The following is a 24212-nucleotide window of genomic DNA, read 5'->3' on the forward strand; positions in this document are numbered from 1 at the left end:
CACCTGATGTGAAGAGCTGACTCATTGGAAAAGACCCTGATGCTGGGAAAGATTGTGGGCAGGAGGAGAAGAGGGTGACAGAGGATGAGATGGTTGGATAGCATCACTAACTCAATGGACATGAGTTTGAGCAAACACTGGGAAATAGTGAAGGACAGGGAAACCCAATATGCTAAGTCCTTGGGGCAGAAAACAGTCGGACATGACTTAGCTACTGAACAACAAAAGCATCAACCAGGAATCTAGATAATCAGGTTATCCAAAGGCATAGAACTCTCACCAGTAAAAACTACCAAAGCTGCCCTCTCACCAGTAAGAACTACCAAAGCTGCCCTTATCCCTCAGGGGGACTCTCACCACTCTACTGCACATTTCCACAACTCGCAGGGTGCTTAAGATGCACTATTTCCCACCCTACTATCCTCCCTAGTCCACTGTTTGCCAGCTCTGGAAACCTAAACAAGTTTCTTAATCATTTACAAATCATAAAAGAATTAGCACAATGCCTAGGACATAGTGAACACTCTGTACATGCTTATTTGTAGGGAAGGAAAAATATTTTTTTGCTCTACCCTCAACTGAGACTCACTGTAAGAAGAGAGAGATGAATGAGAGAATAGCATACCAATATATTTAAGTTTTGAGTGACATGGTAGCCTTGATAAAGACATGAAGACCCAAAGAATGATTAAACCTGAACATTTTTTGTGCTAGGTTTGAAGAAAAGTTACAGATCTTAAAAAGATATGGTAGAATAAAGAGAATGAGCTAGGTATAGTAAACCAGGGGAAACTTGGCAAGATCATTCAGATTCCTCTCTCTGTCCCTTTGTTTCAGAGCTAAGGATGTTCCTTTCCTCCTAGGCCAGAGAGGACACCTCTCACAGGATTTTATGACCTGGTTCAGGAGCAGGTCAGAAAGTCCTTCCTTCACATGCCATTTCTCAAATTCCTTCAGGTTGAAATATCCAATATGTTAAGGTGCTATATTTTGAGGTAGTGTGTTCTGAACCCTGTCATATGCTTGTTATGTCTCTCATTCAAAAAATCATCTTTGATGTGGATTCACAGGTATACGAAAACAGGTTGAGAAGAGTTCACATGCCATGAAGATACTAATAGAGAGAGACAATGATGGGGAGGGGGCGCTGGGGGGACACAACTATTTTCACTGTATTTTATTATTTTAGCACTAGTGAGAGTTGGAATTTGAATTATCTGAATACTTATCCCCTTCCTCATTTTATATCTGCTGTGAGGCAATTTATATTTTCTACTAAAATTCCCAAAATAGAGAAGCAGAGTCCCTTTATAACAGTTTCCATAAAGTGAAAGTGAAAGTGAAGTCGCTCAGTCGTGTCTGACTCTTGGCAACCCCACCAGGCTCCTCCATCCATGGTATTTTCCAGGCAACAGTACCGGAGTGGGTTGCCATTTCCTTCTCCAGGGGATCTTCCTGACCCAGGGATCCAACCCAGTCTCCTGCATTGCAGGCAGAGGCTTTAGGCTCGAGCCACCAGGTAAGCCCCAACTAAGAAGTATCTATTCACATTCAAAAATCCACAAGAATGTGGCTCCCTTTTATATCAGGAAAAGGTCACCAGAGGGCACTCCGATTCTGGGCAAAGGGATACCCCAGAACAATCCCTGGACAACTTTTAAAAAAACGATAATCCTCTGAGAATTCAAGCACTTTCTATTCACTAGTTCTCTTGCCCAATTTTGAAAGAAAGTCATGACTTCATAGAGGAAGTATTTCAAGTATGTTTCCCGCATTTTTATGCAAAAAACTAATATGCACATCTCAATCACAGTAATGTAGGAGGTCTTTTTACTACAGTAACTTCTTCTAAGGTCTCTCAATTTCCTTTAGTATTCAAATTACTGGTTGTCCATTTGCCTCCAACCCAATCTCCACACTTTGAACATCCACACTAACACAGCCTTGCTCTTTCTTGGCCAATGAATCATCTGCCACTCTGCTTTACTGCAGCTTTTCAACATCTATATTTCCTCCTTCAGTTTCATCACTGCTCTTGTTCATCTCCACTACCAACACAATCTTTAGCTTTCTGTTTCTCACACTTCCTCATTTCCAACAAATCTGCCACTGTAACACTTTCCTATTCTGAGCCTTTTAGATTATTCCTGGTTTTGCTTGCCTCCACCTCCTCCTGTTAAGCTACTGGTTAACCATTTCTCATAAGGACAGCAATAATACTCTAAAATATATCTCACTCCTGCTTTTGTCAATTCTCTGCTTTGGGTAATTCCTATCACCTTTAGAGCAAGAAGACAAAGACCCAGCTATATCTCATACTTTGACACAACTAATTACAAAAAAAACAATGTGCAAATCTTAAGTTTAAATCACCAAAAAAAAATCCAACTCAAGAACAGGGTGGCAGAAAGTAAATTGCTTATGGTTCCAGTGAACCAAAGCTTTATAACACTAGCTCTGACAAAAAAGAGTATTATATGTCTGCAATGTTTTTTACCTCTGTGAATAGATCTGCACTACACAATTTTCTTAATTTCACTCCCATTGGCTTTATCTTTTATATTTAAATTACGTTAGATTTATCAAAACTCCAAGCTAGAAACTACTCAAACAAGACACTAAGATTCCTTCAATGTTTCCTAAGGTACACTGAATGTTTCCAATGCAATTAAGACACCAAACAACCAAATAAACAGTAATGTGATCTTATGGATTAGATTTTGAATTTGTATTTCAAGTCATTTATCTTTATTGAATAATGATACTGATTTATATGTAGAATACATTCATCCCAGAATAACTTTAGTTAAGATGATTAATACAATTACTGTATTAAAAACATAATAGAATTTGGTGAATTGAGTAATAAAATATCTGTATAGAGTAATGGCACTAATCACATCCAAAGTTTACAAAACACAAGTAGTCTATAAAATTTCTTTAATTATATACATTGTTTTTTCTAAAATGTTTATTTCAAATGAAGATATCACTTAATAACTATTCTAATTAAGATATTTTCTCATTTAAGAAACTGAAAGGTCTAGTTCAAATTGGTTTGAAAAATAAATTCCTTCTCTTACATGACAGTAAATCCAGAAATACGGTAGGTTGGTTCAGGCACCCAACAATGCCATCAAGTATCCGGGTTCTTTACATTTATTCTTTCATCATGGATTCATTTGTTTTGTCCTCAAGCTAGATCTCCTCATGGACAAAAGATGATCCCCCATTGCAATTTCAAGCATCTATTCCAGAACAGGACAAATATCAAGAGCTGAGACGAGCCATCTCATCCAATGTCTCCTTCACTTCCCTCCAGTTCTGTTATTTCATACAATTGATTCTGTCTGGGACAAGGAACAAGTGCCTCCTCCACAACCAATCACTGACAAGGGGAATAGAAACAATGTAACTATTAGTTCAGCCTAATCCAAATTTCACTTTTATTAGAAATGAATTGCCTTCCCCTGGAAGCAGGAGATAGACGGTCCCCAGGCCAAGCAGCTGGAGTTCACTCCATGTGGAGCAGTACTCCAAAATGAAGATAGGGGAGGCTGTGTCTTGCCCAGATAAAAGATATGAGACCATATATTCCTCATTGTCTAAGTCAAGGAGACCTTCCCAACTGAAAAGTTTCTTGGACGTCAAAAGGTAAGTGATGTCAAGCTACCCATAGGTCTTTTCAGTGGAATCCATCTAGCTAAGAGATGAGCACGCACACAAGAGGGGTGCTGATATGTACCAAAAATGGGCTCAGAACCAGGGAAGCCAAAATGATTGACCAAAGGAAACAGAGAAGAAATGCCCCACGTAAGTGATTTAAACTATCACAAGGGCGTGGTTCTCTCCCTGAATCTGCACATGTGCCTATCCACATATGCTGTATTCTTTTTTCTCCTAATAAACACTTTTACTTGTTTCACTAGTTTCCATCTTTGTGAGAATTCTTTTCTGCAAAGCTGAAGGGCCAGGGCTTGTCAATGACCAGTAGTCTACTGGCTAGCATTCAGTGCTTTCATCTACAACTCAACATCAGTCTCTGGCCAGGAACCAAAACCCTGCTTCAAGCCACTGCAGCTGAGGCCATCCACGATTACCCTGAGTTGTGTGGACATCTGAATAATACCAGAGTTCTATGAATAAAGAGGAATAAAGAAATCACTTGAATAAACAAGTAACAAGAACTGTGATGCGACTCTTAAAAGTGAAATATGTTTCTTATGAATTGATGTGCACAAAATGGAAAGAAGTAACTTCAGGTAGGACTTCCCAGGTGGCACTAGTGGTAAAGAATCCACCTACCAGTGCAGGAAATGCAAGAGACAGGGATTCGATCCTTAGGTCAGAGAGATCTGCTGGAGGAGTATCTCCTCCAGCAACTCACTCCAGTATTCTTGTCTGGAAAATTCCATGGACAGAGGAGCCTGGTGGGCTTTGCAACCATGGGGTTGCAAAGAGTCGGACATGACTGAGCATGCATACATAGAAAATCACACCTGGCTTAAGTTATCCAGTGTCATTCAAAGAGAACAAGGAGATCCAACAGGGAAGGTATACAAATAAGTGCCAGTGATGGTTGATGGTTGTCATTAGAGAAGACAAAGTGAAGCCAAAAACAAGAAAAAAACAAAGACAATTTTCATTCATTGTGATCTTGAAGTTACTGTCAATTTTCAAGTACAGAATTATTATCTTGCACTCATCCCTTGGAATGTTAAGGTGGTCCAGATCAACAAAAATTAGACTAATTTATAAATGTGAAGTCCTACACAGTATCATGTCAAATTAACAACGTTAAAGAAATTTCTTTTGTCATATATTCCAAAAAATAAAATTGGGTAAACAGTTTCAATTAAATCGAATATTAGTAAAACAGGAAACTAATTTTAAAAAGAATTGTCAAGCCAAACAAAAAGAAGAAAGGGAACATACAGAAATAAATTACATCACTGATGTTTTAATTATACATCTCCTTCATAACACCATAATTTGCTATACTTTTATGTATTATGTATTCTTATTTTCCAAAATTCTTGGCACGCATTAAATTTCTCATCAATAATGGTCATGACAAATGCACATCATACAACCAAATATACAACTTTAAGTAACTCAGTAATGCATAGAAAAAATCAAGTTTCCATATATACACAAATTATTTTTTCCTTAGTATTCATAGGAAATCAATAACACTAGCATGGTTATTTCTTACTAAACAGGAGATACAAAAATCTGTCTCACATATCTATTCTCTCTTGCAAAACATATTTACTCTCTCCGCAATTTAAGATGAACCTGAGGAGACAAAACATTTATGTATGAAAAATAAACCCATACAAGACAAAATTCCCAGCCAAATCCTTCCAAAAGTAGTTAATGCTATAAAGTGAAAAAGCTAAATCTATTTTTTAATATACATATTCTAAAATAAAATGAAATTCTTCTTTGAACTGTGTCACTAAGTAAGATAACCAAAAACTTCACACATGCTTCTTGAATAAAGCAAATTACCTGCAAAATATGCATTATTTGTCATATACTAACTTTCAAAAACAATTTAGGACACCTCTGTACATCTATACACTATCAGATAAAACTGAGTTGCATGCATGAGTGCTAAGTCACTTCAGTCATGTCCAACTCTTTGCAACCCTATGGACTGTAGCCCACCAGGGTCTTCTGTCCATGGGATTCTCCTGGCAAGAGTACTGGAGTGGGTTGCCATGCCCTCCCCCAGGGGATCTTCCCAATCCAGGGATCGAAGGCACATCTCTTATGTCTCCTGTATTGGCAGGTGAGTTCTTTACCAATAGTGCCACCTGAGAAGCCCAAAACTGAGTTAAGTAACTTCAATTTCTTTTATTCTCATTAAATGACGGCTAAATCCACTGGCAGTTCTTAAGAAAACAGTATAGGTTCCTAGAGGTTCTTAAACTTTATTGTGCCATGAATCCATTTGGCAATCTAATCAAGTCTATGGACCCCTTTTCAAAAACTCTATTTAAATGTACAAAATAAAATATAAATTATGTAAAAGAGCAGATTTATTATGGTATAGTAATTAAATTATATTAAAAACAGTTTGACATATAGCTACATGTCTACAGATATATCCATATATAAAAATAATACCTAGAAGCAGGTGTAATTATTACTATAATTTTAAGCTAGTCATAAACATAAAAATATTTCAAAAATGTGCAGAGTAATGAGACACGACAATAAATATGAGCAACTTCTAGAAATTTACAGGTAGCTAAGACTGTTTGTGGCCTGCCTTTGTGGTTCAGCTGGTAAAGAATCTGCCTACTATGCGGGAGACCTGGGTTCGAACACTGGGATGGAAAGATCCCCTGGAGAAGGGAAAGGCTACCCACTTCAGTATTCTGGTCTAGAGAATTCCATGGACTATATAGTCCATGGGGCTGCAAAGAGTCGGACACGACTAAGCGACTTTCACTAAGACTGTTTGTGTGTGTGATTCCCTGCCTTCAAAACTGAAACATATCTTAAATCTCAGTGAGATATTCATTAGAGTAATAATGCTATTGTTTTATATTCAAGTCCATGTACCACCCCACCCCATCCGACCCCTGCCCCCAAAGTGTGAAATGGAGCACACACTCAACTCTTTATGACTCCAGTTACACGTTAGTTAGACCTGGAGAAATAAAAAAAGATAGCAGGGTTTTTTTTTCCAAAGTTCTTAAACTCCCGTATGCAATTACTAACGATTATGGTCAACAACATGAAGACAAAAATGCCAAACATCTCCAAAGTTCTGAGACTGTTTGCTCTGTTAATCCATTCATATGGTTCTAGGCCTCCTTGTCTTTACTGTCTTGAATTTTCCTTATTCATTGCTCGCTAACTCATCCTCATTCTTTGCCCAGGAATCACCTCCATATTTTCTTTACAGACACTGCTTTCCCTCATGCTGATGGATAATCTCCACTCTCTACTTCTCCAACATTCTCTCCACTGTAACACAGAATTATATGGAAATAGCAAGTTCTATTTAAGTCTATTTAATTGGATATAGGTCTCTATCACCTACTACTAAAAGAAGATAACTGCCCCCAAAAAACTAGTGATCAACACATTAAATTCAACAAGATCATATGAAAATACTTTTATTGGTCAACTCATAATTTAAACCTAGCTACATTTTTCAAAATGAGAAGGGAGTGGGCAAAGATTGCAAATTTCTATGAAGACTTAAGACAAAGTCAGTATCTCATCGAATAAAGAAGTCCTAAAGATTTCTTTTTGTTTCAGTCACTCAGTCATATCTGATTCTTAGTGACCCCATGGATTGCAGCACGCCAGGCTTCCCTATCCTTCCTTCACCATCTCCCAGAGCTTGCTCAAACTCATGTCCATTGAGTCAGTGATGCCATCCAACCATCTCATCCTGTCATCCCCTTCTCCTCCTGCCTTCCATCTTTCCCAGCATCAGGGTCTTTTCTAATGAGTTGGCTCTTCACGTCAGGTGACCGAAGTATTGGAGCTTCAGCTTCAGCATCAGTCCTTCAGAAAAATATTCAGAATTGATTTCTTTTAGGATTGACTGGTTTGATCTTCTTGCAGTCCAAGGGACTCTCAAGAGTTTTCTCCAAAGGATCAATTCTTCAGTGTTTAGCCTTCTTTATGGTCCAGCTCTCACATCGATACATGACTACTGGAAAAACATAGCTTTGACTATATGGACCTTTGTGGGCAACATAATGTCTCTTCTTTTTAATATGCTGTCTAGGTTGGTCATAGCTTTTCTTCCAAGGAGCAAGTGTCTTTTAATTTGATGGCTGCAGTCACCATCTGCAGTGATTTTGGAGCCCAAAAAATAAAGATTTATTATAACATTGTTTTTCAAGGCCTCATCTGCACAACTCAAGGAAATTTCATTTTTCCGAATTAATCATAAATGTCCAGTCGACCTAATTTAAGTAATTAAGCCTATGATAATTCAACTCTTATAAATTTAGTAGTAGTTCTTCTTTTAAAACTAATTAAACACAATGTTGGCAATACAATAAATCTTAATGTTTTGCCATTAAGAATTTTAAAGTCTTTCTCCTAGATATCCAGAGTCACAATGATGTATTAAAACAGAAATAATAGTTCACAGAATTTCAAAACAATACCTACTCTTATTATAAAGCATTGCAACTTTATAGATCTGAAATTTCAGTAGACTTTTGCCATTTCAGGTGGCATTTAGGTAATTTCGAATACAATTCATTTACTCAAATGTTACTCTTAACAATTCTCTCAAATTGTATTTTGCTAAACTACACTGCATAAGCAGCGTCTTACTCAATTACTATATGCAGCATAGATAAATTGCTTTGAAATTAACTCACTTATACAATTGTTCTTTACAATAAGCCAAATTTCTCTGCATTTATGTGTACTACCAGCAATGATCAACATTTAAGGACATTTTTACAATTATAATAATACACATTCTCAAGGAAGTAGTAGGAAAGTTCGACATCAGACAAAATTCTGTATTTTTTTGGAGTTCTTCAAAGGCAAACAAAAATTAAATAGATTATGAAAATGTCATGCATAGTGACTTTAAAAACACTTTACAAAGTACTCTGTCTTCTTAAATAAAACTCCTATCAGACTTACCAAGCTGTGTTTTAACTCACCCAAATGGAGATCTGGGTAAATTAACCTATTTGCTGTTAAAATTTTACTGGCACTCTTGATGGTTGTAAATAGCTATAGGAGAAACCAAGAGGCTAAAATCAAGTTCATTCTCTTATATCAACTTTTCTTTTTTAATTGGAGGCTAATTACTTTACAATATTGCGGTGGTTTTTGCCATACATTGACATGAATCAGCCATGGGTGTACATGTGTCCCCGATCCTGATCCTCCCTCCCACCTCCCTCCCCATCCCATCCCTCAGGGTCATCACAGCGCACCAGACCTGAGCACCCTGCCTCATGCATCAAACCTGGACTGGCGATCTATTTCACATATGATAATATACATGTCTCAATGCTATTCTCTCAAATCATTCCACCCTCGCCTTCTCCCACAGAGTCCAAAAGTCTCTTCTTTACATCTGTGTCTCTTTTGCTATCTCGCATATAGGGTCATCGTTACCATCTTTCTAAATTCCACATATATGCGTTAATATACTGTATTGGTGTTTTTCTTTCTGACTTAACTTCACTCTGTATAATAGGCTCCAGTTTCATCCACCTCATTAGAACTGATTCAAATGCATTCTTTTTAATAGTTGAGTAATATGCCATTGTGCATATGTACCACTACTTTCATATCCATTTGTCTGCTGATGGACATCTAGGTTGTTTCCATGTCCTGGCTATTGTAAACAGTGCTGCGATGAACATTGGGGTACCTGTGTCTCTTTCAATTCTGGTTTCCTCGGTGCGTATGCCCAGCAGTGGGATTGCTGGGTCATATGGCAGTTCTATTTCCAGTTTTTTAAGGAATCTCCACACTGTTCTCCATAGTAGCTGTACTAGTTTGCATTCTCACCAACAGTGTAAGAGGGTTCCTTTTTCTCCACACCCTCTCCAGCATTTATTGCTTGTAGACTTTCAGATAGCAGCCATTCTGACAGGCTTGAGATGGTACCTCATTGTGGTTCTGATTTGCATTTCTCTGATAATGAGTGATGTTGAGCATCTTTTCATGGGTTTGTTAGCCATCTGTATGTCTTCTTTGGAGAAATGTCTGTTTAGCTCTTTGGCCCATTTTTTGATTGGGTGGCTTGTTTTTCTGAATTGAGCTGCAGGAGCTGCTTGTATATTTTTGAGATTAATTTTTTGTCAGTTGCTTCATTTGTTATTATTTTCTCCCATTCTGAAGGCTGTCTTTTCACCTTGCTTATAGTTTCCTTCATTGTGCAAAAGCTTTTAAGTTTAATTTGGTCCCATTTGTTTATTTTTGCTTTTATTTCCATTACTCTGGGATGTGGGTCATAGAGAATCCTGCTATGATTTATGTCAGACAGTGTTTTGCCTATGTTTTCCTCTAGGAGTTTTATGGTTTCTGGTCTTACATTTAGATCTTTAATCCATTTTGCGTTTATTTTTGTGTATGGTGTTAGAAAGTGTTCTAGTTTCATTCTTTTACAAGTGGTTCACCAGTTTTCCAAGCACCACTTGTTAAAGAGATTATGTTTTCTCCATTGTATATTCTTGCCTCCTTTGTCAAAGATAAGGTGTCCATAGGTGTGTGGATTTATCTCTGGGCTTTCTATTTTGTTCCATTGATCTATGTTTCTGTCTTTGTGCCAGTACCATACTGTCTTGATGACTATTACTTTGTAGTAGAGCCTGAAGTCAGGCAGGTTGATTCCTCCAGTTCCATTCTTCTTTCTCAAGATTGCTTTAGCTATTCGAGGTTTTTTGTAACTCCATACAAATTGTGAAATTATTTGTTCTAATTCTCTGAAGAATACCGTTGGTAGCTTGATAGGGATTGCATTGAATCTATAGATTGCTTTGGGTAGTATATTCATTTTCACTATATTGATATATCAACTTTTAACTACCCGAATTGGGGATCTGCTACCACAGCACAGATGGTTCTGTCTGCTTTTCAGCTAAAATGCTGTCTAAACACATTATTGCTTCATTCGAATACAAAGTAAGAAATAGAGCTTAGTTATCATTTGATGAAACATTACATAACTATTTTAAAAGGTTATATACCCAGTCCTGAATGATTCCTTTAGTAGGTTACTTGTGCTCTATATTTTCTTCTACCAAACCTCTCAGCTAGCTGTGTTTTGGTCATTTAAATGTCTATCATCACTTCTACAAGAGAATGTATTAAAGACCGAACCCAAATCTTACAATCTGCTCTTGGTTAATAGATCTGTCAAAGTTAAAGTTCCCTGAAATTCTTGGAGGACTTAAGGTTGAAGTTTCAGGGAACAGGTCAACTATAACATCAGATAATCAAAAGAAAAAGCTATATAATACAAGGAAAACACTACATTTACACACAATTCTCACTTCACAGAACCTTATAAATTTAGCAGTAGTAGTCATCTTTCAGGAAGTGGATTTACCTTCTGACAGTGGTTAACTGGATGTTTGCCTATATTCTAAAGAAAAGTAGAAAAGACTTTAATGATTATGTCACCATCAGAGCCATTAACCAAGAATGAGGATACCAGATCTTTCCAACTATTTTTCTTAACCTTTATGGGTATAAATAAAAGCCTGAAAACCCCTTTAAAATCTGGGGCAAAAAGTCAAGTATCTTTAGTTAGATTTATCTGGAAAAGATTTTAAATTAATGGATAAAATTAATTCAGAAATATCAATTAGTTGAAGTTGTTTTCTCCTATGCAAAATATACCTAGCACAAATAGAGAAACATCAAAGAATACATATGGCCTATAATTCTATGTACACATATATACATAGCCATATAAGCATAAATATGGAGGAGAGATATCCAAGTCTTGGAAGTTTCTAGTGTACAATCTGAATCTCCTCTTCAGAAGGCATGTGATGAGGATTATATGTAGGTATATTTATATAAGGCTAATAGCAAGAAACAAACATGAAATAAAGACAGCTATTACTATCTAGATGTTATCTCATAGGTACATTCTGAAAATACATACAATGTTATTTGAAACTCTTTTAAAAATTTATATTAATATTTGTAATCACAATCACATAAATTCACACATTCATATAAAGAGAGAAAATTAGAGCAATCTTTTCAAAACTATCCTTAGGTATACAATATTGAATGATGAAACTTATTCCAAATTTACCACAACTATACCATTTTAACAGTAAACAGAAAATTTGCACTTATCCTCCTGCACAATATTTGAGTCAACGTACTGTCTTCTGAGAAAAAAACAATCATGCACTATATGTATCATTAGAGTGGTTGGAAACATTTCCTTAAAATAAAACAAACACAAAACTAGCAAATCACAGAACCTAAAAAGAGTATAAGAACTGTTTTCTAAGCCTAACTCTGGAATAATGACTTAGAGCCATTATCTTTAAAAATAAAGGGTTGATTTCAATTTCATATCCTCACTGGAAGCAAAGCAATTTCTCTCCTCAAAATTTATACTATTTTTCCTCTTTCAATTTGAATATGTTTCAGCTCCCATAGGAACAAGCTTAAGTTTCCTGAGCTCTAAATCCATTAAGACAAATACTATTAGATCCACCAGCCCCTAATGCATTTAGAGACCAGGGCTCACAGCAGTCAGGTCCTGTAACAACTTTTTAATTCATTATTATATTTGAATAAAATAACATTTTTTGTTCTTTAGAGGTTATAGAAAACAAATTTCAGTTTTTCAGAATGAACCACAAAGTACTGAGCTAAGTAGAATTTAAATTTTAAATTATCTAATATTCAGCAATGGTGAGTAAGATTTTTAAGACTTTAAAATCAAAAGCAAAACTGGGTATTTTACATTAAAATTACCCTATCACATCCTTGAACAGTCACTCATTCTGTGATTATTCAAGAAAAGTATCTGTTGTGTTAATATGACCATAAATTCAACTAAAATTTTCCTTATACTCCCACTTTTTACAGATTCACTTTTAATGACAAGTTTCCTCAGTGGCTGAGCTGTAAAGAATCCACCTGCAACGCAGGAGAAACATGTTCTATCCCTGGGTTGGGAAGATCCTCTGGAGGAGGGCATGGCAATCCATTCCAGTATTCTTGCTATGGAAAAAAACCCACCGACAGAGGAGCCTGGCAGGCTACAGTCCATAGGGTCGGAAAGAGTCAGACACTACTGAAGCGAGGAGCACTGCAGGGCACTAAGTCTAAAACTAAAAGTTATGATTAAGTGTTTTACCAATAGATATTATCCTTTACTTTACCCAATTTATTCTGTTTTATTTCTCTAATACAAGGACCTGTTCACCTGGAAAATAGTTTTTACACATCCAAGAATACACTCAACTATAAAAACAGGTAGTTTACTTTACTAATTGATATATCAAACTAAAAATTAAATATCTCACAATTATTACACATGTATCAATAGCTTAATAGTCCATACATTATGGACAGCAATATAGATAATACATTATATGTTGGTAAAATGTTCAAGAAGTAAAATAACCTTCACAAATCACAGTGCTGAGAAGTTCAGGGCTGGGATTTGAATTCAAGCCTGATGTTTCCTCAAACATAAAAAGTACACAACAAATATTGGTTGAATCAATTAATGAATGGCTCCTAAATCTACCCTCTAATTTTTTAAGGAAACTATTGTGGCTATTGGGAAAAGAAAGTTTGTTTATACACCATAAATGTATCTCAGTCTCTCAAGTGTTATTTCCAAGAAGGGAGCCAAATTCTGCAAATATGTTTGGTAACTTCTCATAAAAGCAAAATTGAGCTGGTCTTAAAAAAATAACTGGTCCTTGAGTATAAATATAAACCAAAATAAAATGTAAATGAATTTGCTGATTGTTCTTTTCTGTTTGAGAGAATGACTCAGCTTTTGCCATAAGGAAATCTAGCCAGTATTCTTTAAAAATAAAATTTATGATTAAACTAAAACTATGATTAAAATGCAAACTAGCATTTTTTATAAATTAAACACAGATATGTCACTATTACATGTGCAATTTAGATACAAATTTTCCAATTTATCCCTATAAATCTCAGCTGAATCAACCAAGACAGAAGCCCTATTACCTTTATGCTTAAAAATCTATTAACATAATTTCATCTCTTTAATGCTCACTATAAGCTTCTAACTATGTAAAGGAAATTTCTTTACTTTGCAAGTGGAAAAACTGAAATCATAGACAGGGAAAACTCTTTGCCAAGGGTGATTCATAAAATCAATCTCAGAGAGTAGGCTGATATCCACAATCTCAAACTCACCAACCCAGTGGAAATACAAACCATATCAGCATTTTTTACTGTTCAGCCCCCCCAAACCCACAAGAGTAGACCTACCTTCCTGGAAAAAAAAAATAGAGAAAAACGTGAACAATTTTAACACAAAAAAGAAAGGTCCTAATTGCAGATAAGATTCTTCAGTTCCCAGCTCGTCTGGAACTTGGAAGCAGCAGGGCCTTACCTATTGGGCCAATGTGTGAAATACTGAGATCACACCAACTTCTACTCCATCAGGTGAAAGAGCAAGATCTATTATTGAGATCACTTTTGACAAACACAAGGAAGACATTTGGACCCATTTTCCACTTCAATTTCATGGCCTAATTCTGTGCTATTTGAGAATGCCTAATTGAATCATTTGATTCAGGTGGAAAAACATCTGCTCCAAACCCAAGTCTCCGGTTCTTACTGGCTATGAAAACAAAGAAGGTCAAGGTCAAGGGCTTGAAGTTGCAGCAAGCCTAGTCCAAGTTGGGGAGAGAAATAGCAACAAAATGTGGGTATCCCCAAAGTATGATCAGCACAAAAAGTATCAGGTCCCCAGCTATTCCACCGCACCATTGATAGGGACAATGGTCAGACTTTCCTCCTAGAGCACTTCTTTCACTCTCCTCTGTCACATCCCACTGCACTCTATGCTTAGTTTGTTTTATTTTGGGGGCCAGGAAGACTGATCTTAGTCACCTAAAAGTTCTCACTGCAAAAGAAACCCCTTGTTTAAACTCAAGCACAACCAACAGTTCCTTTCCAATTATCCCCTGCAACTTCCCCAGTCCCTTTTATGCCTGGCTACTGAGCTCAGTCTAGTTTGGCTGCCCGCCAGCTTCCTCTCTTCTTTCCTTGTCAGTCGTGAAAACTTGGAAAACACTCCTGGACAGCTCAAGCAGATCTTTTAGTTATCCAGTGAGGCAGTACCTTGGCCTGTCTGCTGTTTCCAGCAAGGCTTGTAGTCGCCAGCGACTGCACTCTCCCAACTGGTGGGTTTTCTAGCAAGGCTACTTGTTTATATGGGGGAAGGAGGGAAAGAATGTCAGAAAAGGGGGCGATTTGCAAATCTGAAAAACGTCCAACTCCTTGTCTGAGTTTCCTACCTCCTCACATTCAGTCTATCTCATTACTGCCCTCCTTTTAGCACCTTATCACCCATTTGGCATCAAAGACAAAATCATCCCTATCAGGGTCTCCTTGTCGTCCCAGAAATTAACAAGGGGAGTCACAACTGGAAACTCTCCAAAAACTTTTATTCTCAAGTGCTGACGCAAGATTTAAAAAAAAAAAAAAGCAGGTCCCAAAATAAATTTATTAAATCCTTCCTAATTGCATTACTCCTTGTCAAACTTGCAGACTGTAACAGCGCATGTAAATTTGATTGCCAGTGAAAGTAAAGCCGGAGCAGTTGGGAAAAACTGAGGACACAGCAAGAGATATCTTGACTGACATCCCGCACTTACTCGGGGTTTGCCCAAGGTATTAAGTGCACCCGCCAAGCCCAACACCAGCTACGTCTCCCTTACTCTACCCTGGCAGGCTAGTTCCAGCTGCAGCTTCCAGCTTCCTGTTCAAGTTCCATTCAACATCGTAAACACATTCCAAGAAACCAAGCCTGCCCAGAGTTCCCTCCCGCACACAGGGAACTCTGAGCGGCGGCCCCAGGAGACACGGGGAAGAACCGATTGTGCTGGGTCCCGATGCGTGCAGTGAGCCAGCCCCCAAAGTGGTGAAACCCGGCGAGCGAGCTCGGCGCGCGAACCGAGAGCCCAGGGTCTCATCAACCCACAGCGCCGCGCGCCGCTCGAAGGTAGAGCCTGCCTAAAGGAACTACTTGACCCACCCAGTCAAAGGGTAACCGTGTGGGCGCCGCCCCTGAGTTTGGGCCCTCCCAGCCCTGGGCTTTAAAGAATCGGCGGCCCGACCTCGGAGCTTCGCGCCTCCCCGCCCCCATGCCCACACTGCCGGAGCCAACAAAAGGGAGGTTACGCTGGAAGAAGTTTCGCTCCTGGGTCGCCTTGCGGTGACCCGGCGAGGACTTGCCTGCTCAGCCCCGTCTGGTCCGCACACTCCCGGCCGTTCTGAACTGCCGGCGTCCCGCCAGCTCCTGCCCACCGGCCCCGGCCCCCCGGGGCCCAAAGTTACCACAAAGGGCTCCAGGAGTCGGGAGACCGCGGTGTCCCCGACCTCGGAGGCTCTCCGTCATCCCGGCAGCACTGCCACGGCAGTCGTCAACAGGTCTCAGCCGCCCTTCTTACCGAACGACTCCCTGAGCTTTTCACCATCCTAATTTTTGCAACCTGCCCAGCGGCGGCGCGCAGCACCGCGCTACCCCTTCCCCGCCGCCCGGCCGCGGCTGACCACCGCCCGCCGCCCCTCGGGACGTCAGTTTAAAAGAGACTGCCTGCTACCTGGCGGGACGCGCGGCCACCCGGGAAGCCCTCAGATGAAACCGCGGTCTCTCCGTACCTTTCTGACGGATACAGTCGGGTCAGGCTCCGGGCAGGGGCGTGGAGAGCCGCGGCGTCCTCGGGGCCGGGCGATCTCCGCTCCGGCACCGCCGGGGCGCCGTTTCCGCGGCCGAGAGGGAAAGTTTCTCTACGTCAACGGCGAGCTGGCCTCGGGACCCTCCGGCTCACGTCCCCTCCCTCTGCGCGCTCGCGGCCCCCTCCCTCCTCTTCCTAATCGGCTGAAGCCGTTACTGGCGCGGGCTGGCGGCTGGGGCTCAAGGCTCGGGACTCCGGGTCGCTCCCGGCTGGGAACGCGGGGCTCCCCCTCTCGGCCAGAAGGAAAGTCTCCCAGACGCGGCTGGCGCACTTGGGGCGGTCTCCTTGGACACTTCCAAACGGGACGCCTGTATTCCAGCTCGCTGACTTTCCTCAGTCTCTGATGCTCGTCTCCATGGGTCCACTGGGTGCTGTGGCATCTGCCCGAAGGACCCAAGGGGAAGAGGAATGTGGAGAAGGCTAGGCCTTCCCTAACCCGGTTCTAAGTGGGCACAGAAGCCAAAACACAGTTCCACCCACCCCCTCCTCATCCCTCCGCCGCATTTCCTTTTGAACCTCCTCGCTGAAGAACCGGATCGCGACAATTAGTCTTCCCTTATCTCTCTGTGTTTCCAAATACAATTTTAAAACACTTTTGCTGCTTAACAAGGAGAGAGGGGGGTAAAAAAAAAAAAAGTCAAAAAAGCACACTTACGAGTAGACCATTGCAGCGTTTATAGGGAAAGCATTGACACAGTTGTTGCTGTGACTCTGACCGCACCTCTACACTTTTTTCATTTTTTTTCTGTTTTTAAAAACAGACTGAATCTCTGCACTTCTTTATGCCTAAAAAAAAAAAAAAGAAAGAAAACTGCCTCCACCACCAGATCATGCTCATTTTCTCCATTAAGATATTAACCTCCAAAATTCAAGACTTCTACATGGGGTTCGAGGGAAAACACAACAAACCATTTTCACTAACACGTTTAAGTGATTCTTTGAGGATGAGAGGACATTTACCAAAGTTTTGGGGGACGCTGCTAAGAATTTAGTTTACTAATTTATTTTTTTAATTTGAACGTGAAAACAGATAGAGAAAGGGGAAACAAAAAGCAGTTTTTTGCAGGACTAACAAACATACTGTATTACAGTGGAATCCAGGGCTTAAAATCAAACTAGTCATATTCCTTTCCAGATTCCTAGCTTAACTCATTCTGTGCCCTAGGACACTGGTCGCAATCACAGCTGCCAAGAGGAATTATATAATAGAACTCGCAGAGTCACAGTCACATTTACAAGAATTAGACTAGTGTCAGGAACAGAGAAGGTAATCAATAAATATTTGGTTCTTGTATCCCACTAGATTGGACTATAACTAGGAGAAGATGGTACTAGAAATTTCCCCCAAAGACCTTGTTAACGGAATCAATTTTCTTCTCCCTAATGTTTTTTTACGTTAGAAAAGATACATCACAATTAAAAAAACAAAAAACAAAAAAATTAGTTTATGGATTACCCAGCTCCAGTCAAACTCCCCTTACTTTAAATATAAGCAACTGAAGTCGGAGAATCTTAATTGATTTTCCCCAAATCTCATTGTTAGGAGGTGCTAAAGCTAGGACCAGAAACCAGGCTCTTAGTTCCTAGGCGGAGTCCTCTTTCAACTGTGTTTTCCACTTTATATCACAACAATCAAGCAGTAAAATAATTACATTTAAAACATTAATTGTAGGACAATGGTGGTTGCTTTTTCTGAAAATAACCTTTAAACAATTTTCAAACAACCACTAAAAATAACTGGTGCCATATAGGTGATCAATTAATATTAAAATGATTATAAGAATAAATCAAATGATAGCCCACAGTATTGATACTTAGGAATAATGAGGTTGACCAGATGACCAAATCCATGCTTATGTAATTATAAATATATAGGTATGTTTTTTTAAAACAATATTTTAAAATTTAAATACAGAACTCTAGGCTCCCAAGGACACACCAACAAATCACTGGGATCTATGGTCCTCACTTTGAGAAACACTAGTTTAGTCTTCGATACTCTGGCTCCACTTGAAAGAGTAGGTCACAAGAATAAATAAGGCTGCAGACATTTGCCTCTGATATCTTTAAAGAGATGTTCTTCTAAACCTTCTCTTAACTTACTCAATGTTGAAAGTAGCCTGGACTTTTTTACACAATTGGACTTTTATATAATTCCCAGGTTCTCAGAGATATCTTCCTTCTGAGTAGGGATTATCTACTACACCAGCCTCCTCCTGAATTAGGCACTAAAATAATTTCTTGGAGGCATTTCTTAGTCTTCTCTTTAGAGTTCTATACTCCCTTTCTGTGAGACTTGGAAGTTAGCAAAAAGAGAAAAAATTGTAACTGTAAAGAACATCTATCATGGATGAATGAATGGGGATTCATGAATCCCCATAACTGTCTTTTTCTAATCATTACATACAGAGTTAAAGATTATTCGTCTTTATATTTCCTCCCAATGTTTAAGATCTCTAAACATGCTGCTGCTGCTGCTGCTGATAAGTCGCTTCAGTCGTGTCCGAATCTGTGCGAACCCATAGACGGCAGCCCACCAGGCTCCCTCGTCCCTGGGATTCTCCAGGCAAGAATACTGGAGTGGGTTGCCATTTCCTTCTCCAACTCTCTAATTTTTATAACCTGACTTTTGATGCAACGTGCTTTATGAAATGTCTTAGAAGTACAAAAATCTCAAAGATGTCAGAACCAAGTTTTTAAAAACACTAAAATGAAATAGAACAAGATTTAAAATCAGATCTATAGCACGCTCCAGGAACTGAGGATGCAGGATAGCCAGGATGTGGGCTGCAGAGGCTCTGGCAGGGCACCACCATTAGAATGTGCCTAATTCTACTTACAGCAAATATTCAGATTTCCATTTGAAAAGTCTTCACATGCATCATAGGAACATACCATTTACTGAATGATCCATTCTTTTCCCAGTGATCTTAGAAGTAATTCTTATCCTATATTAATTTAGATATAAAATAGTGTCTGTTTATGAACAGTATAGAGAATGCAGTAAGACTCCTTCCAACTCCCATCAAAAAAGGTGTTACACAGACTGAAATTCAACCAAGGTTCCTTTCCAGCCATATCAGTGGAGCTCATCCATTAATCTATAGAAAGGAGAATCTTTTCTAACTATAAAGACATCCTCAGCTCTCAGCTAAACACCTGCAGAGCTTCCTTGGAAGGGTTCTCAGTGTTTTTCTAATTTGCACAAAACTACCATATGGGCTAGCAGCAGTCCTTTGCCATTTATCTTTCGGTGTATTCCTGCAATAAAACATTATTAATTGCCTCAGCCTATAATTGTTTAAAATATGTGTTGAGTAAGTTCCCCTTAACTATCTCCTCTTCAAAAGTTTCATCATTATCCTCTCGTTTATTTTTCCAAATGAACTTTGGAATAATTCTGTTAAAGTTTCCTTATCATATCTTCTTCTTTCCTACCTTTGATCACTAAACTCGTCTGTTAGAATTGTGTTAAACTTATATATCAGCTTACTTGAATCACTTCATTATTCAATTTTTTATTCTGATCCTGAAACAGAAAATGCAGTCCACTCTTGAAAAGAGTGGACTTCTGCACCCATTCATATCATATCTTTACCTTCCAGCCCATTAGCCCATAAAACTGCCGCTTGTTGGGTTCCTTGTTTTCTCCTGATGAAAAGGCCTTTATTCTACAATAACTACAGAATACAAACAACACTTGGAATGTCACAGCCTGACTTTACAGTAGAAAAGAGGGAAAACAAAGAACTTGATCCAGGTCAGGTTTGCACTTCTAGTTACAGTTCACGTGCACCCAAGACTGTAGTGAGTGCCTTATGAGGAAGCCAGTCATGATCAAAAGAGAAAAACTTGTACCTGTTTTATGGAAAGGCTTGTCCTAGTGACCAGGGCTGGTCTCCTGAGATATGCCCTCCTGCCTCAGCATTTGCAGGCCTGGAAAGTTTGCTCAAAGTAGTTTTATTTTCACAAAAAGCTACAGAACTCAGAAGATACTTTGTCCACTTGAAGACTCACATACTTAAAATACAAGAAATAGAACAAACAAATCTTACTGCAAATAGAATTAGGTTATTTTTCTTTTAATAAGGTTGGAAACAAATAATACATTCTGGATTGTCTAAAAGTGATTTTGGGCACAAGAAAACCTTTTATTTGAAAATTATGATTCGTGTTCTTTCACAAGAATGCTAATTTCTTAAATGCCTTTCAAAGTTTTATATTAGAATTTACCCAGACTGGATGAGCAGGGCCTGACAAAAATGTAAAGCAAGCGAGGGCACCTGTATGCTTGAGCTTGACATAATGTGATTTGGGGAAATGTCGTCATGCTTTAAAATGCAAAGGGGGCATTGGCTCCTATCACGATCTAAAAACAAAACACTGAGTCTCTTTTTCATTACAGGGATAAAATAATACTAACCATGGTTCTTCTGCAAAAGGCAATCTATGGTATGAATTGCTAGAACACAGATTTGTCATGTTGGTTCCATGTCAACAATCTCTCAAGCCTGGCAACCTGAGAACACACACAGATAAAGTGCTATCAGTTCAGTGGAAATTGGATGGTTTTCAGTGGGTGTAATTGTGTGAGCCCATTGTTCACTTTCAAAAAATGAAGCTCTCCAGAAGCAATTTCAAAATCACACAGATATTTCACATATACTGATAGTGTAGCTAAGGATCATCTATTTTCCACAAAATAAATTGCTAAAGACTTTAAGATGAACACCACTATCTATAAATACAATGTTCTGTGTGAAAATCTACACATTATAAGAGTTAAGAATATAATAAAATACTTAGGGAAATGAAATTGTTTTTATTGAAAATTCTGTGCACTGTACCATGGGCTTAGGGAAGAATTAATGAAGTGTAAGTGAAAGGTTGAATTAATTTAACCTCATAAGAAAGTGTTTCAAATTTGAAGGAAGCTTTCACAGCTTCAATTCTATTTACCAAATTAAGTTTCAGATATTGCTTATAACTGAAAATTTTGAGGCTGTTGATTTTTAAAGGAAAAAGCATAGCATAGAGTTTTAAAGCATGAACTTTGAAGTAATAGTCATGGGTTCAAGTATGTGCGATGCCACGTTGGCTGTGTAATCTTGGACAAATAACTTCTCTTCCTTTAAATAAGATTCCTCACTTCTGAAACATAGTTGTCTAAATTATTAGAGTTCATAAATGTAATGCATTTAGCATAGTCTAACTCCAGGGGCTCTTCCCAACACAGGGATCAAACCCAGGTCTCCCACATTGCAGGTGGATTTTTTTACCAACTAAGCCACCAGGGAAGCCCATAGTCTGGCAAGAAAATACAAAATACATGGTAGTGGTATACGGAAACATGTAAAGTTACTCAAACTTTTGATATGTTTATGTGAGATTCTCTTGGAACTGAATCAATACGGGCCAAAATAAAAGGAAAATAGTTGCTGTGGCTAAAATAAACAGACTATAACTGTACAGTTTTGTTTGAGGAAGTAAGAGATATTTCTGACATTTTTGTCAAGAAATAAAAATTTGAGGGTTAAGAGCTACAAACTATTATATATAAAACAAATAAGCTATAAGGATCAGTTCGTCAGTTAATCGCTCAAATGTGTCTGACTCTTTGTGACCCCATGGACCACAGCACGCCAGGCCTCCCTGTCCATCACCAACTCCCGTAGTTTGCTTAAACTCATCTCCACTGGGTCAGTAATGCCATCCAACCATCTCACCCTCTGTTGTCCCCTTCTCCTTCTGCCCTCAATCTTTCACAGCATCAAAGTCTTTTCAAAGGAGTCAATTCTTCACATCAGGTGGCCAAAGTATTAGAGTTTCAGCTTCAACATCAGTCCTTCCAATGAACACCCAGGACTGATCTCCTTTAGGATGGACTGGTTGGATCTCCTTGCAGTCCAAGGGACTCTCAAGAGTCTTCTCCAACACCACAGTTCAAAAGCATCAATTCTTCAGCGCTCAGCTTTCTTTATAGTCCAACTCTCACATTCATACGTGACCACTGGAAAAACCATAGCCTTGACTAGATGGACCTTTGTGGGCAAAATAATGTCTCTGCTTTTTAATATGCTGTCTAGGTTGGTCATAACTTTCCTTCCAAGGAGTAAGCGTCTTTTAATTTCATGGCTGCAATCACCATTTGCAGTGATTTTGGAGCCCCCAAAAATAAAGTCTGACACTGTTTCCACTGTTTCCCCATCTATTTCCCATGAAGTGATGGGACCAGATGCCATGATCTTAGTTTTCTGAATGTTGAGTTTTAGCCAACTTTTTCACTCTCCACTTTCACTTTCATCAAGAGGCTTTTCAGTTCTTCTTCACTTTCTGCCATAAATGTGATGTCATCTGCATATCTGAGGTTATTGATATTTCTCCTGGCCATTTTGATTCCAGTTTATGCTTCATCCAGCCCAGCACTTCTCATAATGTACTCTGCTTATAAGTTAAATAAGCAGGGTGACAATATAGAGCCTTGATGTACTCCTTTTCCTATTGGAACCAGTCTGTTGTTCCATGTCCAATTCTAACTGTTGCTTCCTGACCTGCATACAGTTTTCTCAAGAGACAGGTCAGATGGTTGGTATTCCCATCTCTTTCAGAATTTTCCACAGTTTATAGTGATCCACACAGTTAAAGGCATTCGCATAGTCAATAAAACAGGAATAGGTGTTTTCTGGAACTCTCTTGCTTTTTCGATGATCCAGTGGATGTTGGCCGTTTGATCTTTAGTTCCTCTGCCTTTTCTAAAACCAGCTTGAACATCTGCAAGTTCACAGTTCACGTATTGCTGAAGTCTGGCTTGGAGAATTTTGAGCATTACTTTACTAGGGTGTGAGATGAGTGCAATTGTGCAGTAGTTTGAGCATTCTTTGGCATTGCCTTTCTTGGGATTGGAATGAAAACTGACCTTTTCCAGTCCTGTGGCCACTGCAGAGTTTTCCAAATTTTCAGTACTTTCATAGCATCATCTTTTAGGATTTGAAATAACTCAACTGGAATTCCATCACCTCCACTAGCTTTGTTTGTAGTGATGCTTCCTAAGGCCCACTTGACTTCACATTCCAGGATTTCTGGCTCTAGGTGAGTGATCACACCATCATGATTATCTGGGTCATGAAGACCTTTTTTGTACAGTTCTTCTATGTATTCTTGCTGGAGCAGCGAGCAGCTGAGAGAAGACACCCTATGTCCAAGGTCAGCAGTGGTGGCCATGAGGAGATACCCCACATCTAAGATAAGGAGCAGTGGCTGCACTTTGCTGGAGCAGCCGTGAAGAAATACCACATGTCCAAGGTAAGAGCAACCCCAGTAAGACAGTAGGCACTGAGAGAGGGCATCTGAGGGCAGACAGACTGAAACCACAATCACAGAAACTAACCAATCTAATAACGTGGACCACAGCCTTGTCTAGCTCAATGAAACTAAGCCATGCTGTATAGGGCCACCCAAGGTGGATGGGTCATGCTGGAGAGTTCTGACAAAATGTGGCCCACTGGAGAAGGGAATAGCAAACCAGTTCAGTATTCTTGCCTTAAGAACCCCATGAACAGTACGAAAAGGCAGAAAGATAGGACACTGAAAGATGAACTCCCCAGGTCAGTAGGTGCCCAATATGCTGCTGGAGATCAGTGGAGAAATAACTCCAGAAAGATGAAAAGACGGAGCCAAAGCAAAAACAACACCCAGTTGTGGATGTGAATGATGATGGAAGCAAGGTTCGATGCTGTAAAGAGCAATATTGCATAGGAACCTGGAATGTTA

At 39.1% G+C, this 24212-nt stretch overlaps 1 protein-coding gene across 34 annotated transcripts in view; it reads right to left on the reverse strand.

Moving 5' to 3' along the window:
• Nucleotides 1-16507, reverse strand: part of GULP1 (GULP PTB domain containing engulfment adaptor 1) — a 309040-nt gene extending 292533 nt beyond the window's left edge. For all 34 annotated transcript variants that reach the window (XM_081579414.1, XM_081579426.1, XM_081579403.1 and 31 more), the window contains exon 1: nt 16366-16507. The gene's annotated coding sequence lies outside the window, so the exon portion shown is untranslated. The remainder of the gene's footprint in view (nt 1-16365) is intronic.
• Between the last annotated feature and the right edge of the window lie 7705 nt (nt 16508-24212).

This window comes from Giraffa tippelskirchi, chromosome 3 (genome assembly GCF_054371585.1).
Source record: "Giraffa tippelskirchi isolate mGirTip1 chromosome 3, T2T-mGirTip1v1.2.pri, whole genome shotgun sequence".
Classification (NCBI taxonomy): domain Eukaryota; kingdom Metazoa; phylum Chordata; class Mammalia; order Artiodactyla; family Giraffidae; genus Giraffa; species Giraffa tippelskirchi.